Source organism: Lycorma delicatula, chromosome 10 (genome assembly GCF_047948215.1).
Source record: "Lycorma delicatula isolate Av1 chromosome 10, ASM4794821v1, whole genome shotgun sequence".
Lineage (NCBI taxonomy): Eukaryota > Metazoa > Arthropoda > Insecta > Hemiptera > Fulgoridae > Lycorma > Lycorma delicatula.
In genome coordinates this window covers 86,936,498-86,952,070 of record NC_134464.1, presented here as the reverse complement: position 1 = coordinate 86,952,070, position 15,573 = coordinate 86,936,498, and the positions used below count along the sequence as shown (strand labels likewise).

The 15,573-nt window shown below is 31.6% G+C and overlaps 1 protein-coding gene across 1 annotated transcript in view; it reads left to right on the top strand.

Annotated features, from left to right (window-relative positions):
* The window catches only part of LOC142331257 (uncharacterized), a 120,022-nt gene extending 104,750 nt beyond the window's left edge, over positions 1–15,272 (top strand). Inside the window, exon 5 of the mRNA XM_075377021.1 lies at positions 14,796–15,272. The gene's annotated coding sequence lies outside the window, so the exon portion shown is untranslated. The remainder of the gene's footprint in view (positions 1–14,795) is intronic.
* Positions 15,273–15,573: the final 301 nt, after the last annotated feature.

The following is a 15,573-nucleotide window of genomic DNA, read 5'->3' as shown; positions in this document are numbered from 1 at the left end:
CAATACGTATGAATTAGGAATAATTAGGAGGCTCAATTTCATAAGTTGGCCTTAAGGCTTAATAAACAAGTTTGCTTTAGATGGATATTTTTGTACAGCTAGCAGATTGGAAACGAAATTACAAAGACTATGGGCAAAACCTCTTCTATTAAACCACTCAAACACCAAGGACGCAGTAACATTCAAACAGGTTCCAATGACCTTTAACTTGAAACAAGTCGGCGTAAAGCTAAAATATTTCGAACACAACCAAATAATAAAAAGCCTGTTATTTGACGTACAACGGTAAGCTTAGCCGTTATTATCTCTTTTTTCCAGCTCAAACTTAGGATTTTTCAGTTCTACTATAGTTAAGTTTTCCAAAATTTCTTTTTTGAATTTATATGATAGTATAGAGATTGTTCCCATCAGATTATATTTTTTGAAGTTTTACCGATGTAAACCCTTGATTTTAAATTCCTTAGATCTAGATAAAATTTGATTTTTTTTCAGTCATCTGTTCCGATTTATAAAATAAAACAGAGAGAGTTAGAAAATAAATTTCGATGCCCTGTCTAATAACCGAGAATGTTAGAGGGATCAACTAAATTATATATCGGGGAAAATGGCAGAAAATTCGTGGGCCTTGTGTCTGGATAGAGCACAGCGAACCGAATATAACGTTCTGTACAAACAGCTGGTATTTAATCTTGGTGACGAAGCTTATGTATCAGATGAGTACGATAGGGTGAATATAGAATTTAATACGTTTTATTTTGACATCAGATGAAAATTGGAGGGCTTTTAATTTTTTTGCCACTAAAGTGCTACGCAACAAAGACGAGGAGGGGCGCCGGCATGGATTTTAGAGTTATGGAAGGGCGGATAGCCCCGGTATGCCGAGGTGTGTCGTCTACGATGATCGACCCGGGGACTCCGGAGTTCTTAGGCTGGGATGGGGCAAAATAAAAGACCCAGTTCCGGCTGCTGGTTTGGGGGTCCAGGGGCAAGCCTGGACCCCAAACCTGGGGATTTGGGGGTCCAAACCCCCAGGTTGTCCAGGGAGAACCCTGACAAATTTGGTTTGATTTGTCTTTTGGTTTGAGAACCCTGGGTTGTCTCAGGGCTTGTCCAGGGAGAACCTGGACAAGCCCGGTTCTCCCTGCTCAGTGGTTAGAAGCGTGAGGTATTAAAAAGTATAGATAGAGACCTGGTCTCCGAGGAAAGAATATTATAAGTGAACCAAACTATAATATTAATTCTAGTTTTATTTAAATAATCTAATGAAAGTAGAAATTTATTTAATGCACAAAATTCTGAAAAAACGTTTAAAAAAATGAAAGTAATTTTTTCTTATTGTAAATATAATGATTATTTAAAAGCATAAATTAGTTTGTTTACCTAATCAGTCAAAACTAAACGTAAAGCGTATTTTTCCTTTAAAATAAAAAAAAATCATGAACTTGTTAAACAAAGCAATAAAACATTTTATTTTAATTAATTTAAATAATTAGATACTTTACAGAGAATTTACATAAATACATGCATACAAATGTAATACCACTTAAATTTTTTTTTATAGTTTTTTAAAACTATTTATTAAAAATAATTAGCATCACGGGAATAACAGAAGTGAAATGTTTCAGTAGAATTGTTTTTTGCAGTAATCAATGTCACTTTTTTTAGGGTTTTAATTTACACGTCAACAACAAATTACCATAATATAGAAATTAGAAATATAAATATATAAGATAAAAACTTAATTAAGGTAGGAAAAGATATAACTTACTCTTACATTTCAAAGGATCGTTTAACCGAATCATCTGTTTAATCGATAACCGACATCAAAGCATAAAATCGAAAATACTTTTTTATCCTATAACGACAAGAAATAATGTACTGGCAAAAGGAATGAAGAATAATAATGAAGTCGTGACATCAGAGACTAAAAGTTTTTTTAAATATTGAAAATAATAACTAATAATGAAAGGTCTGACAAAATGAGATAATAATTCTATAAAATAGTTATAGCTAAATAATCCGGGATTGGTGAGAAATTTCTTCAATAAGACTGAAACTGTTCTCTGGGGATCTCTTTAGATTTTGGAAAAAAAAGTTTTTTGTAGGATACAATTGAACTGGCCAGTCCAAATTTACTGATCGGTACATGATGTTTTTATTACGCCTATTTTTTCGATATGATGTGGAACAAATGTGGGACTGGAGGACATTTTTAAGGATAATCCCCCGTTAGAAATATTTCTCTTGTGGTAGCGTTAAGATTCTCTAATTCACCTATTAATAGTGAATTAATTTTATTACCATTTAATCCTTTATTTCCGATTTGGGTACAGCAAATCGAGTCAAATTTCCGTTCAGTCCAAACCTGGACTGTGGAGATGCATTTTTCAGTCATCTAGTTGTGTTCCAGAGCCGTGTTTCCCAACCACTAGTCCACGAACCGCTTTTTTTCTTGTTTAGCCTCCGGTAATTACCTTTCAAATAATACTTCAGAGGATGATATGTATGAGTGTAAATGAAGTGTAGTCTTCTACAGTCTCAGTTCGACCATTCCTGAGATGTGTGGTTAATTGAAACCCAACCACCAAAGAACACCGGTATCCACGATCTAGTATTCAAATCCGTGTAAGAATAACTTACTTTACTAGAACTTGAACGCTAGAACTCTCGACTTCCAAATCACGCGTTCACCACTAGACCAACCCGGTGGGTTCCACGGACCGGCTTTGCCGCCGGTTCGAGAAAACTTAACAAAATTTTAATATCCTCTCGAAGGTTATTTAAACCTCTCAACTACTTTCCAAAAATATAAACCTAAATATATAAACAAAGTGTATACATCATAAGAGGACGTATTAAATATACATCCTAATTTGAAATAATTAAATATTTTAGATGTAATCGATTCAACAATTTTTTCAACGAATCACACCCCTGCGCTGCAACTACATTCGAAGGATTTCGGGTACTGCACGCGGCAATTATATAAGCAAAATGCGCAGGCCCCGAAAAACGAATGAATCCTCGTATATAAAATTTATTAAAAAATAAGCAGTATCAAATGTACTAATTAAAAATTTGTAACAGATTTAATAAATTAAATACTTAATTATATATATTTTTTTTATTTTCGAATAGCCCGTTTAGAGGGTACGCTTAATCAACATTTTAGCCCATGCTTCTTTCATTTTTTTAGAGTGGTGTTCTTTGTCTTCTTGAGTCCATTTTCTCCCTCTTCTACAAGTGAGTTTTTTCCTCTCCTGAAACTCTAATTCCTGTATTGTTTTTCTCAATGTTGCTCTGTCTTTTAAAATGTCTGAGTCTATTGAGTTGTTTACTAGGTCATTGTTTATTTCTTTAAGCCAGGTTATTTTGTTCTTGTGAGTCTTTAGTAGGGTGAAGATATGTTTTGTTAGTCTGGTGTTCTCCATTCTGTATATGTGTCCATAGAATTGCACTCTTCTTTTCCTGATTACATGTGTTATTTTTTCTATTTTGGAATATAGCTCTTGGTTTGATCTTTGTTTATAATCTAGTCCTGTGTTGTTTTTTGGGCCTAATATTTTCCGTAAGATTATTCTCTCTATTTTTTCTATTCTCTCTACGTCCTGTACTTTATGTAGTTTCAGCGTTTCTACCGCACATAGTACTTCTATTTATATATTTTTATTATTTTTTTTTTTGACTGACGCAGGTCCGCAAAATATTTTTCCTATTTTCGCCGGTCAGCAGAAGTAAAAGGTTGGGAAAGATTTTCCTAGAATAAGTTTCATACGAGCTAGTGACGTAATCTACCAGTGAATAATTTCGGTGGCTATACTGATAATAAATTCGGTGGCTATAAACCTGTTATAATAAAACTGGTTTCAATGCTTATTAGATAAGACTAAGATTGTTGATCTGGTAAATAAAATATAAATATATGTAATAAGTACTTGAGCTCATAAAATATATAACTAAGCGTCATGGTGTACCCGATTTATTATACGGTTTACCCTCACTTTAATTCTTTGATAATTAATTAACACAAAATTTGTATCTAACATATTACATAACTTTTCTCACTGTAATTCGGGTGCTGATTTCAAATACACTATTGAAATTGTGTTACCACGAAGGGTTTTACGTAAATCATAAATTTGTAAACATTTTTTATAAAAACTTATTTTGATCAACTACTGGTTACAATTTTTACTTTTAAACAATATGCATGAATGCTTAACAAAGAAAAAAAAATATATGTATACACTCACTGTATCATGAGACGTAGATACGTACAAACATGTCTGTATGATGACATCATATAGACATCTGTTGTCTGCTACAGAACTTAAAATGTTATTCAGTCTAGCTTCACTTGTCTATACTGTGTGTTGTGTTTTGACGGAGTTATTAAAGTTTTACTATATTATTTTCATCAATTCTTTATAATAAAAAAGTGATTTTTCTCGTATTTATTTGCTTCAATACGGCTTCTGCAAAAGTTTGTGAATGTTCAAATCATCCAGACAATTTTTGATATATATGTGGTAAATTATATATGTGGTTATTTATGCCTAAATCTCAAAGAAAGACTATTTCTGAATCGATAAAAACAATTTATAAATTTTATTCTGATTATGTACTCGTGGATCAAGATAAAATCTGGGTGCCTCATGTTATTTGCACATCGTGCTCAGTAACTCAAACTGATGGGTGAAGGGGGAACGACGAGCCATACCGTTTGCTGCATTGATGGTTTGGCGTGAACCTAAGAACCGCTTTACCGACTGCTACTTTTGTATACAAATATATTTGGATTTTCATTCAAAAATAGAACGTTCATAAAATATACAGATTTATCGTCACGCTGTAAAGCCGGTACCACGTGGAAAGGAGTTACCTTACCTATTCTGTCATCTAATCCGACATTGCTAGAAGATTTCACAGTGATTATGCATTTATTAGTAAATAAATCGTATGTCTAAATTGTATGTAGGCTATCTAAAAAACGGAACGTATTACACGAATTCTGATAAATGTTTTGAATTCAGCATCCCAGAATTAGTTACACATGTTACTGCAGCTAAGAAGCCATGTTCGCATGTAACTAGCTTCTACCATGTACGATTCCAAATACAGGAAAAAAATATTTTTTTTCTTGATTAGTGTAACAGGCGTTCGGTTACTTAATCCGTCTCTGCATATAAGATAATCAGGTGGTGATAGTAATTGTACTTGTAGAAACGAGTATTACTGGTTAATTTAGGAAACTAGGGGAAACGTTTTCTAGCAACTAGATCCACCAATTAACTTTTGACTAAATAAATCATGCCTATCCTGGTTATTATTCTACTTCTAGTTGATGATAAAACTATATACCATGATTAAAGTGACAATTGATAAAATATGTTCATAAAAATGTTTGGTAACCCATAAAAAACACAGTAAAAATTACGAAAAATTAAAACAAAAGGCAACAACAAAGGCTGCTTATAAATTAATGATGATTTTTTATTTATTTTATATTATTGAGTTGAAGGATCTTGTAATTAAAACCAAAAATAGAAAAAAACAAACTATTTTTGTAGAAAAAGTAAGCGTAACCAATCTTTAAAAAAAACTTAATTAAAACAATTCAAAAATAATTTTGAAATAATCATCTAGATAATTCATATAACGAATCACATTGACCGCCCAGAAAGCCCTTAGAATTTTTGGTATAGGCATGGGATAATCGTTAATAATTTATCCCTTAAAAACGTATAAGTGAAAGAATAATTTACTTGGAAAATCATATTTATTTCCTCCAAATAATGTATAGATCAACTCAGGTACAAAGTCTATGAATTAAAAAAAAAAATTATAAGAGCCTATCAAAGAGTAAATAGTAGAACATATTGAAGATGGATAGAAATGTGTACACCGGGAGAGTTTGTATAGCTTACACGGCTGGTATAGAATAAAATTCTGGATTCGTAAAATTCGGAAAGTGAATCTACTATTTATTCAACTAAGCAATCCTACCCTACTACACGGCATTTGTATGTGTGCCTGGGTGTGCGTCCCCCTTAGCCTAACACCGGAATGTAACGATCACTAGCGGAAAATCCCGATTCGTTAGTACATGTCTCGTTATGGTCAGGTGTGTACTTTTTTTTTTTTTTTTTTTTTTGTTTAACCTCCGGGGCCGCAGTTAAGCATTACTGTACAGAGGATGAGAAGAATGATTTGTTGTAGCGTGTGTGAAAAATGCCTGACCAGGATTCGAACCCGGGACCTCCGGGTGTGTACTTGTTATATTATTATATATCGATATAACGCATATATATATATACGTTATATATATATATATATATATATATATACGTTATATATATATATATATATATATATATATATATATACGTTATTATATATATATATATATATATATATATATATATATACGTTATATATATATATATATATATATATCGAAGTTTTGGGAAAATTTAGTACTTTTTAACCTGATTCGAATTTTCGAACGAAATCGGAAATATCTCGAAAAAGGTCGGTCCTACCGCTCTGAAAAAATTTTTCGACTCCCTACATGATAACCCATTCGTTCCTAGTGGTACCCGTCGGATGATAATATTTTCAAGTGCCCGCGGGGCGGAAATTGGGGTGGATGCGATGGGGTACCACCGTAATATCTCGACAACCGCTCGACCGATTTTCACGATTCAAACGGCGAATGTATCAGCAGATCAAGAGCTAACTGTTTAACGCATCGGGTACACTCTTGATCGACCGGATCTGTGTTATCCGGAGATTAAATCGTTAAGCCCTATGTTTTGATTGCACTCACCCACTGTAAAACGTACCGATCCGATCTTTCGCTAAATGCGCTCAAACCTGTGCGCTAGCGCAGCTGTAAAGTATAACTAATGAAGACTAAAAAGTATAAAATATATAAAAAAAACTTTTTAAAAACCAGTCTTATATTAAATACATTAAAACGGAGAAATAAAAAATATGTAAAAAAAAACAAAAAACACTGCAATTTAATTAAACGGACTAATATTATTTTTTATCTTTCAGTGCGTTTAATTTAAGAATGATGTTTTAAAAGTTTTTTTTATTTATTCATGTGATTGTTTTTCTTCATAAAATAATGAACTATAACCAAAAAGTAGGCACCGGAATGTACCGATCAGTAGCGGAAAATCCCGATACGTTAGTGTCAATTTCTTGAGTTAAATTTCTAATTTAACTTTCGTTATACCAATTTTCATCATTAAAAAAAATATATATTTTTACACTGAGGTAATCAATTTTGGGCACCTAATAATCCTATTCCGAGACGCCGCCCCCAGGATAACCCGCCCGGAGGGCCTAGCTGCAGAGGCGTGCCGTAGGTACGTCCTGTAGGGGTATTAAGTACTAAATGCATATTTAAGACCAACTGTAAAGGTTGGTCATTAAGTAAAGATAACACAAAAATGTTTCAGCTTTTTATTAACAGACATCTTCAAAAAATCATTGAATAAAAGATGCACTGATAAAATGACAAATTAGGGACTGATAGCTATTATCAAAATAAATAGATATGAAAAGTTTATGCATTTAATTGAACAAGATAATACGAGTAATTATTAAGTAGTAAGACAGCGTTAGATTTAAAGGTAAGAGTATCGTAAAGTTTTACATTTGGAATGTACTTTTATTTAAATATGGATGTGAAACACAGAAACAAAGAGAGACTGGAAACATTTGAAATGTGAATATAGAAAATGATTAAACGGATAGACAAAATGAAAAAAGTGAACGAGAATAGAAGTTTAATTAGAACAATTCAAAGTAGGAAAACTAATTTGTTTGGATCATCCTTGCCGAGATGAAACAGATTGATTAAATTAGTGCTAGAATACGTAACAAAAGATTAAAAATTATGAGTGATTTAAAAGGAAATCAGTTTAGTTAGGAACTAAAAAAAAAATTTAACTGATATAGAAGAAAATTGCACAAAGGAAATCCTCAAAACAGATAACTAAAGGAGGAAATGCTCAAATTGGAAGACGAAAATTGTGTTCTTCTGGACATACACTGAAGAAAGATCTTGATGGTGTGCAGTTAAAGTTATTGATTGCAATCCGCCCGGCTTAAAAACAAAAGAAAGTCCTTAGAAGACTTCTTGGAGGATAAATGAACAGAAGGAGGGTGGTGATGAGAGGATGAGCTGGAGAAAAAATACAAAAAAGCAAAAAGTGATACTGGTTTGATGGGGCTCATTACTCAAGATAGATTTCTAAGGAAAATAGTAATAAAATAATTTCACCTTGGTACATCCTCTGATTTAATTTTAATTATAAGAGAAATTATATATTTTAAGAAATTATATTTTAAGAGTAACAAAAACACTTTATAGTTTAATACTTTTATTGGAGATAATCTAAAAGAATAATTTGAAAACCGGTAAAATATAAAATAATATAAACTTTTTCGAAAAATAAAATTTAATCAAAATAAACCATATAAGAAAGCAACCTGACAGGTATTCCAACACACTTTGCAAATTTACACAGGTTTATTACATTTGCTCGTACGAAGATGTATTATTGACCGTTTTATATAAAATACAACTAGAGTAAAATCTTAACATAAAAAAAAAAAAAAACATTTATTTCTATTATTTTCTAAACTTATAGTTTATTTACTAGATTTACTTTTACCTTTCATAAAACCGGAAATGTTAGTATTACGTTTCCAGTTTCCTTTCCATGTCAGTGTATTATCATTTCAACAAAGAATATAAAACGGTGAAGGACACCATAATATATAAGTGATTGGACGTTTTACATGTACGAATACAAGCAATTGGAAGATAGATGCATACATCTATCAACTGCGTAGATTACACGTAAAAAAAAGAGAGTCTGAAGAGAACGGTCAGTGATGAGTTTGACCCGAGTTTCATGAGAAAGTTCTATTACTATTTTAAAGTAATCACGTGATGAACCTTTCGAGCTGGGTTCACGTTCGCTTAAAATTCTTTCTTCTTAGAAATTAACGGTTAAATGTACTATATACAGTAAATTTCATATATTGAATATGCAGTTAAAATTACTGCAATATCTAGTTTTGGATATTAATTTTAAAAAAAAAGTTCAAATAAAAAAAAAATTTTTCTAAGCATTTGGCACATTGATATTAATACAATTTGTATAAATTAATTTTTTCACTAATCAACAATTTTCAAGGTATGTGTCCTAGCGCTTTTGAAGTAATTTCCGTATCATCACGGATTCTATTGAAGTTGTTAGTTAATTTAATATTCATATGTATAAATTCTCTATGTATAATTGTAATTAAATTTAAGTTAAAATTGTTATATACATAACAGTCGATCGTCAAATAATAAAATAATTTATACGTCAATAAATATGTAACGTCTTGTCCGTAAGTTGTTTACGACTATTATGTCGTAATAAGTTAATACTCGTTTATATAAATATATATATACATAAACATTTATTTAGTAAACATTCTGATATATATATATATATATATATATATATATATATATATATATATCTATCAAAATTTTTACTTGTAGGTATACATACAGATAAATACATTTTTTGGTGAATATTGGTCCAATATTTTTTTTTTTTATTCAACCTCCGGATCCACCGTTAGGCATTCTTCAGAGGATGAAGATGAATGATTTGTAGCGTGTGTGAAAATGCCATGCCTGACCGGGATTCGAACCCGGGACCTCCGGGTGAAAGGTCGAGACGCTACCACTCGCACAGGTCCAATATTTTCTTAAAAATAAAGAGCCGCTGGGGCGAACTGAATAAGTATCTGATAAAAGAGAAGTAGACAAAGGGATTGAGACAGAGGTAGACTGAACAGGAGCAAGATCTATTGTAAGTGTAAAATAATTTGTGGTTGTAGCTTTTTTACTTTCTTGTACGAAGTAAAGGAAATACTGTGATCGCAAAAAATTTCGGTTTTCAGATTTCAATGAAAATATCCATTTTGACCATCTCTGAATCCATTTTTACTAGTTTCTCTGTGACGTCTGTACGCACGTACGTTTCTATCTCGCATAATTCAAAAACGATTAACCGTAGCATGTCGAAATTTTGGATTTAAGGCTGTTATAACATTTAGTTGTCACCTCCCCTTTTGATTGCAATCGACTGGACAAAAAGTGTCCAAAGAAGCCCAAAATATAAAAAAAACTGGATTTTGAACTTTTTCTTAACTGTAGTAATAATTAGTTTTTACTAGTTACTTTCTCTTTCGCCTTTCCAGCCTATTTTTGGATAGATTTGGTAATCAAAGAACTCTTACTTTCCACCATCTTCTGAACATGACTGAAAAAAACAACAAAACCAATTTCATATTCCTTCCACCGACTAAACTAAAAAAGGAAACTAACAAGGAACGTTCCATACACACACGGAGAAAAAAACTACCTTTCACCAGCACGCCAGGGTCGGCATTGCGGGAGCTTTAGTGCTCTCTTTCCCTCGCAACCTCGCGTGCAGCTTCCTATGTGAGCATGCGTACAACAGCCAAACACCACGCCGTTGGAACTGTGAAGCACACAGTTCCATGCAAAGATTATTTTACATTTTTCTTAAACTGGGGGATGGCTACCGAGATTAAGCTTAAGGATTATTTATTGTACAAGCATAAAGAAAGAATTAAAGAAAAAAGGACTCATTATATTAAATGTAATCATTAATATCTAGTGGAAATAGGGGGTTCTGCTGTTCCACAGTGCCTATACGCGAGCCGCCACTGTGCAATTAATCCCTAAATAATTCAATTCAATCTACATCAAATGAAAAGATCAAATATAAATTACATTATAAATCAAACATAAAACATCAAAAAATATACTTTATATGCGTAATTTTGGAAACAGACAATTACAACGCCACGCGGTTTGTTTACAACCGGATAGCTCTTTAAATGAATCGATTATAATTGTAATTTTGTTGTAAAATTTTCTAATTTTTTGTTATTTATACTGAGTTTTCTTATAAGTTATAAATAATTTTTTTATAAACGTAATTCATCAGTGGTCAGTTAAATGGAGACATAGTTCTAGTATTCATTGGTTGTGAAAATACTAGAAATTGTGTAGTTTGTAACTAACTAATTAACTGGTTTTAACTAACTTACTATTGGTTCTAACTAATTCTAACTAACTAATTAATTGGTGAATACTGTTGCTATGGAAACGTATCCTCCAGTTTTCCATATTAACCAAAGATGTAAGTTTCCAAAAAATACAGATACTTCCGCAACTTGAATGTTTATTATGTAGGGATGGATTAAGCAAGCGAGGATCTAAGACCACGGAATAAAAATGAGAATAAACTGTAAAATTTGAGCACCTTTAATAATATGTGTTTTATGAACTCAATAAAATACATTTATTATATAAATCTATATTTTATTAAAGAAATTAGAAATCTCAGCCTTAGCTGATAAGCATCAAAATTAAGCTTACGTGTAGCAGGTTTATTGTCTAGTCACCGGGTCGACCGGTTCAGAAGTAGACTGATCTGCTAGATGCACTTTAAACCCTACCTAGAACTCAACTAGATCACTGGAGAAATTGCATATCCCTAGATCCCCGCAATTCAAGTACAGACCAACTGAACCCACTGAACCCAAATCGGGTAGAAAGTATCAAGCATAAAAAAAAAAATAGTTGGATCGTGGGGAAAATTAAACAACCTCAATGAGGAACGTTAGCAGGAGAGAAATTTTTCTATAACTAGGATTATTATTTGAGATATCCTTCGATCGATATTCCTGATTATAGTTCAAATCCTCTCGAGGTATCCTGTCACTTTGACTTATGATAAAAGTATAACGTATCGCTCAATAACAAAAAAAAAAAAACTCTTTTTAGTTCATTGAAGTTATTACAAAAATTATTTAGCGAGATAATTGAGGTATAACAAAAATTACTATTTTATTTGAAAATAATATAATTTCTCGAAGCAGATTTAAATAATTTTTTGTGAAAGTATATCTCTTAGAAGGAACACATATAACATTAAGTTTAAAAAAAAAGACTCAAAATTACTTGGTAACAAGGAGGACAGTTTTAAAACGTAATTTGTAAATTTTTTGAACGAAATAAATGAAAGTCAGTAAGTAGAAAATTTTTTGGTAGAGTAAATTATGTGTAAAGAGGAAATGAATTGTAGAAAAAATTCTAAGTATATTATTTGGAGAAAAAAATTCATTAATAATGAACACCCATTCTGTTGAGTGAAATAAGTAACTCAAACTGTTCAGAATATCCTTATAAATAGAAGTCAGCTTAAGCCGTTCATGCTTTAATTAGTTTTCTATTGAAAATACTGCGCTTTGATAATTATATTTAAAAAATATTATTAATAATAATTGAAATACATTTAATTAAATAATGTTTTACCAGATCTGAACGCAAAATATGAGTTACGTAATTAAAATTGTAAACGGTTCGGTACTTTTATTAGATTTATTCGTTGTGATTATTATTATTAATAATAACATGTCCATGTGACCGGCCTATGGTGCGACGCAAGTGGTCACTGTAGCTGTGCCGCTCATCCTTGTGGAAAAATTATTGGCTGATGGACGTATTCGTATTGGATGAGTAGCTTGTAGGGCTATGAGACGTTAATTTGACGACCTTTGTTTTCGCTGCTGGAAGCCTGGCCACAGAGCCAATTCGTGTACCGGGCCAGATCGTAGCGGCTACTGTTTCACCTGTGGTGAAGGCGTAGTCATCTACGAAAGGACTAACGATGAGAGGCTCGGTGTCCTTCCTGTCAGTTGCATGGACATACACCCGAGGGTACAGTATGCAAGGCTTCACCTGCGACATGAAGATGCGCCGCCTGCTCAGTGCCGATGGGAGTCTGTAAGGGACAGTCTCATCCAGGAGAGGTGGGAGGCTACGGCGTCCCACCGTCAATGATTGGACGGGGACTCCTTCGCAGCGCCTCTGGGGCGGGAATGTAAGGCCAGTGGGGGATCCCGTTGGGGGTTCTTTGTTAGAGGCAAGGCATTAAGACCGGAGTCCCGGTGAGAGGATCCCTTTGGAGGTCCATATTGAATGAAATTTGCCTCTTCGGTAAACAAAACATACTTGTAGAGTTGTCAATTTGTATTTCACTAGTTACAGAACTCCAAGTAAAGCGGACCATCTCTTGGCTGTAGATGTTGAACTGGTGTTTATGATAAGGATAAAATTTATTTTGTTTAAGTGTCCTCCACAAAATCGAATGAGAAATTCCTATCCGCTTAGAAAGATGTCGTGAACTGACACATGGACTGCGTTGAACTGCAGCGATAATAATTTCATTAATAACAGCGTCGTATTGGTCACATCGTTGTTCGTAGCTGGTACAAATACTAGGTAATGAACCTGTTTCGCGAAGATTGCGAAAATTCGCGCTAATTGTTTTGAGATCTGGAATCCTGCGATTCTTAAAACGTACTTCATATTATTCTGCAGCAGCTATAGGATTAAAATTACACACACCCAGAATGAACACCACTTCAGCGTATTCCTCTGTTGTAAATAAGTACAGCATTACTTTATTTTATTTTTTTCATTTAACCCCCGGACCACCGTTAGGTTTTGCTTCAAAGGATGAGATGAATGATTTGTAGGGTGCAAAAATGTACTCCACCAGTATTCGAACCCGGGACCTCTGGATGAAAGGCTGAGAAGCTACAACTTGCGCAGTACGGCATTACTTCAATAGCAAAACGGATCACGTTCAAACGAAATTCACAGAAAAACTTCATAATGACAACACAGTCACAGTACCCGATATATCTTACAGAATGATTTAAATACTAATAGAGTATTGCATATTGTTGATCAGCTGTTGTTATTTTATTGCCAACTTTGAAATAATAATTTTTCAAATAATTTATTATATTTCTGTCAATAAAAAAAAAATATTATCCAAGTAATTTTTATTTTATTATTTTTGTGTAATTTCTAGGTTTTTTTTTAGATTTTTTAACAGTAATTCTTAACAGTAAATTTTGTTTTTAAAAATGTTTCATATCACCAAAAAATTTGTTTTCTGTTTAAATTAAATAAGTACTTTTCTGTCATGTGTAGTAACGTACTGTTTCTAAATAAAATACGAATTCTTCTAACTTTTCTTTGTTTTAGTCATGTTTTCTTAAACCATTTTGTTCATATATAAATTTTCTACAAGTTTTGTTTAAAAGTTTTATGTGTTTATTACCCAATATTATTGTACGTCAAACACAAAAAGGGGGTTTTACCCCAATTTATTGGATTTCATTCCGGATATCTCAAAAAATATTGCATATACGGTTCTACAATTTATTTTAATCAATTTTGTAGTAAAAAACCATAAGAAATCATTAATCCTGTTTCTTAATTAACTTCCTAAAAATTTTAGTACGACCTCATTTCACCGGAGTAGCTGAAATCCGACCGAATTCTTTCATTAGCCGTAACTCGCAAACGAAGCATTTTAGGAGAGATGTTTATATAAAATATTTCCATTATTTTCAGAAGTAGAATAGGTTATGGAAGTTCTGAGAGAACTTTTGATACATTCTGAATGTAAAAAATATTCGTTACAGGTATGAACTAGATTTCAACATAATACATAATTAATTATGCTGAAAAATAATAATATAGTAATTTTATAAACACAATTTTCACATAATCTTTAATCTTATTTTGTAGTTTCATAAATATGTGAATATTTTTTTTTAATAATTAATTAATAACATGTTTACATTATTTTTTGTTACAGGTTTCTAGAATAAATCATTCGGTCAACAACAACATAATAACAAATAGCTCATGGGAATATCTTTACTTCAATATTTCACTGAAAAAGAAAAAACCTCGCAGAAAATGAAATATGACTCGCTGTACAGCTAAATCATTAACTGATTAATTAATTAATTAATTATAAAATTAAATTAATAACAATAATTAATTAATTAATTTAAAAACAATATAAAATATTATTATTATATTAATCAGTAAAAAAAATTAATAAATAATAATCTTACTGGGAAATAGAAATTGTTTTCGAGTAAGAAAATAAATAAGTATTAATAACTTATATTATTATACAATGTAGGCTGTTAAAAATGTAAATGTAATGTAAAAATGTGTTTAAAGAAAAACAAAATTTAAGAAAAATAATTTATTTTTGTACTAGCCTATTTTTAGAAAAACAAATTATATTATTTATGTAAAATTAAATTTTAGATTAATAAATGAATAATAAATCATAATTATAATAAAAAATCAATGCTTTATTTGAATAGTTCCTAACATAAAGATTGTGTTGTCAGATCTGAACTTTGTTTAGTTTTGTTAAGAAGAGAAAGAACGAGGTACAAATTATGTTACTAGTATACTGTTAATACAAACTTCCTGCATTTTTGTATCCATTTTCAGCACGTATGACAATTGTAAAATCAAATATGGTAACCATATATATTATTTTAAATGGAAACCTATTGTATTTGTATCTAGTTTTCAAATAATATTTTCAAATTTCGAAAATTAAGTTAAGT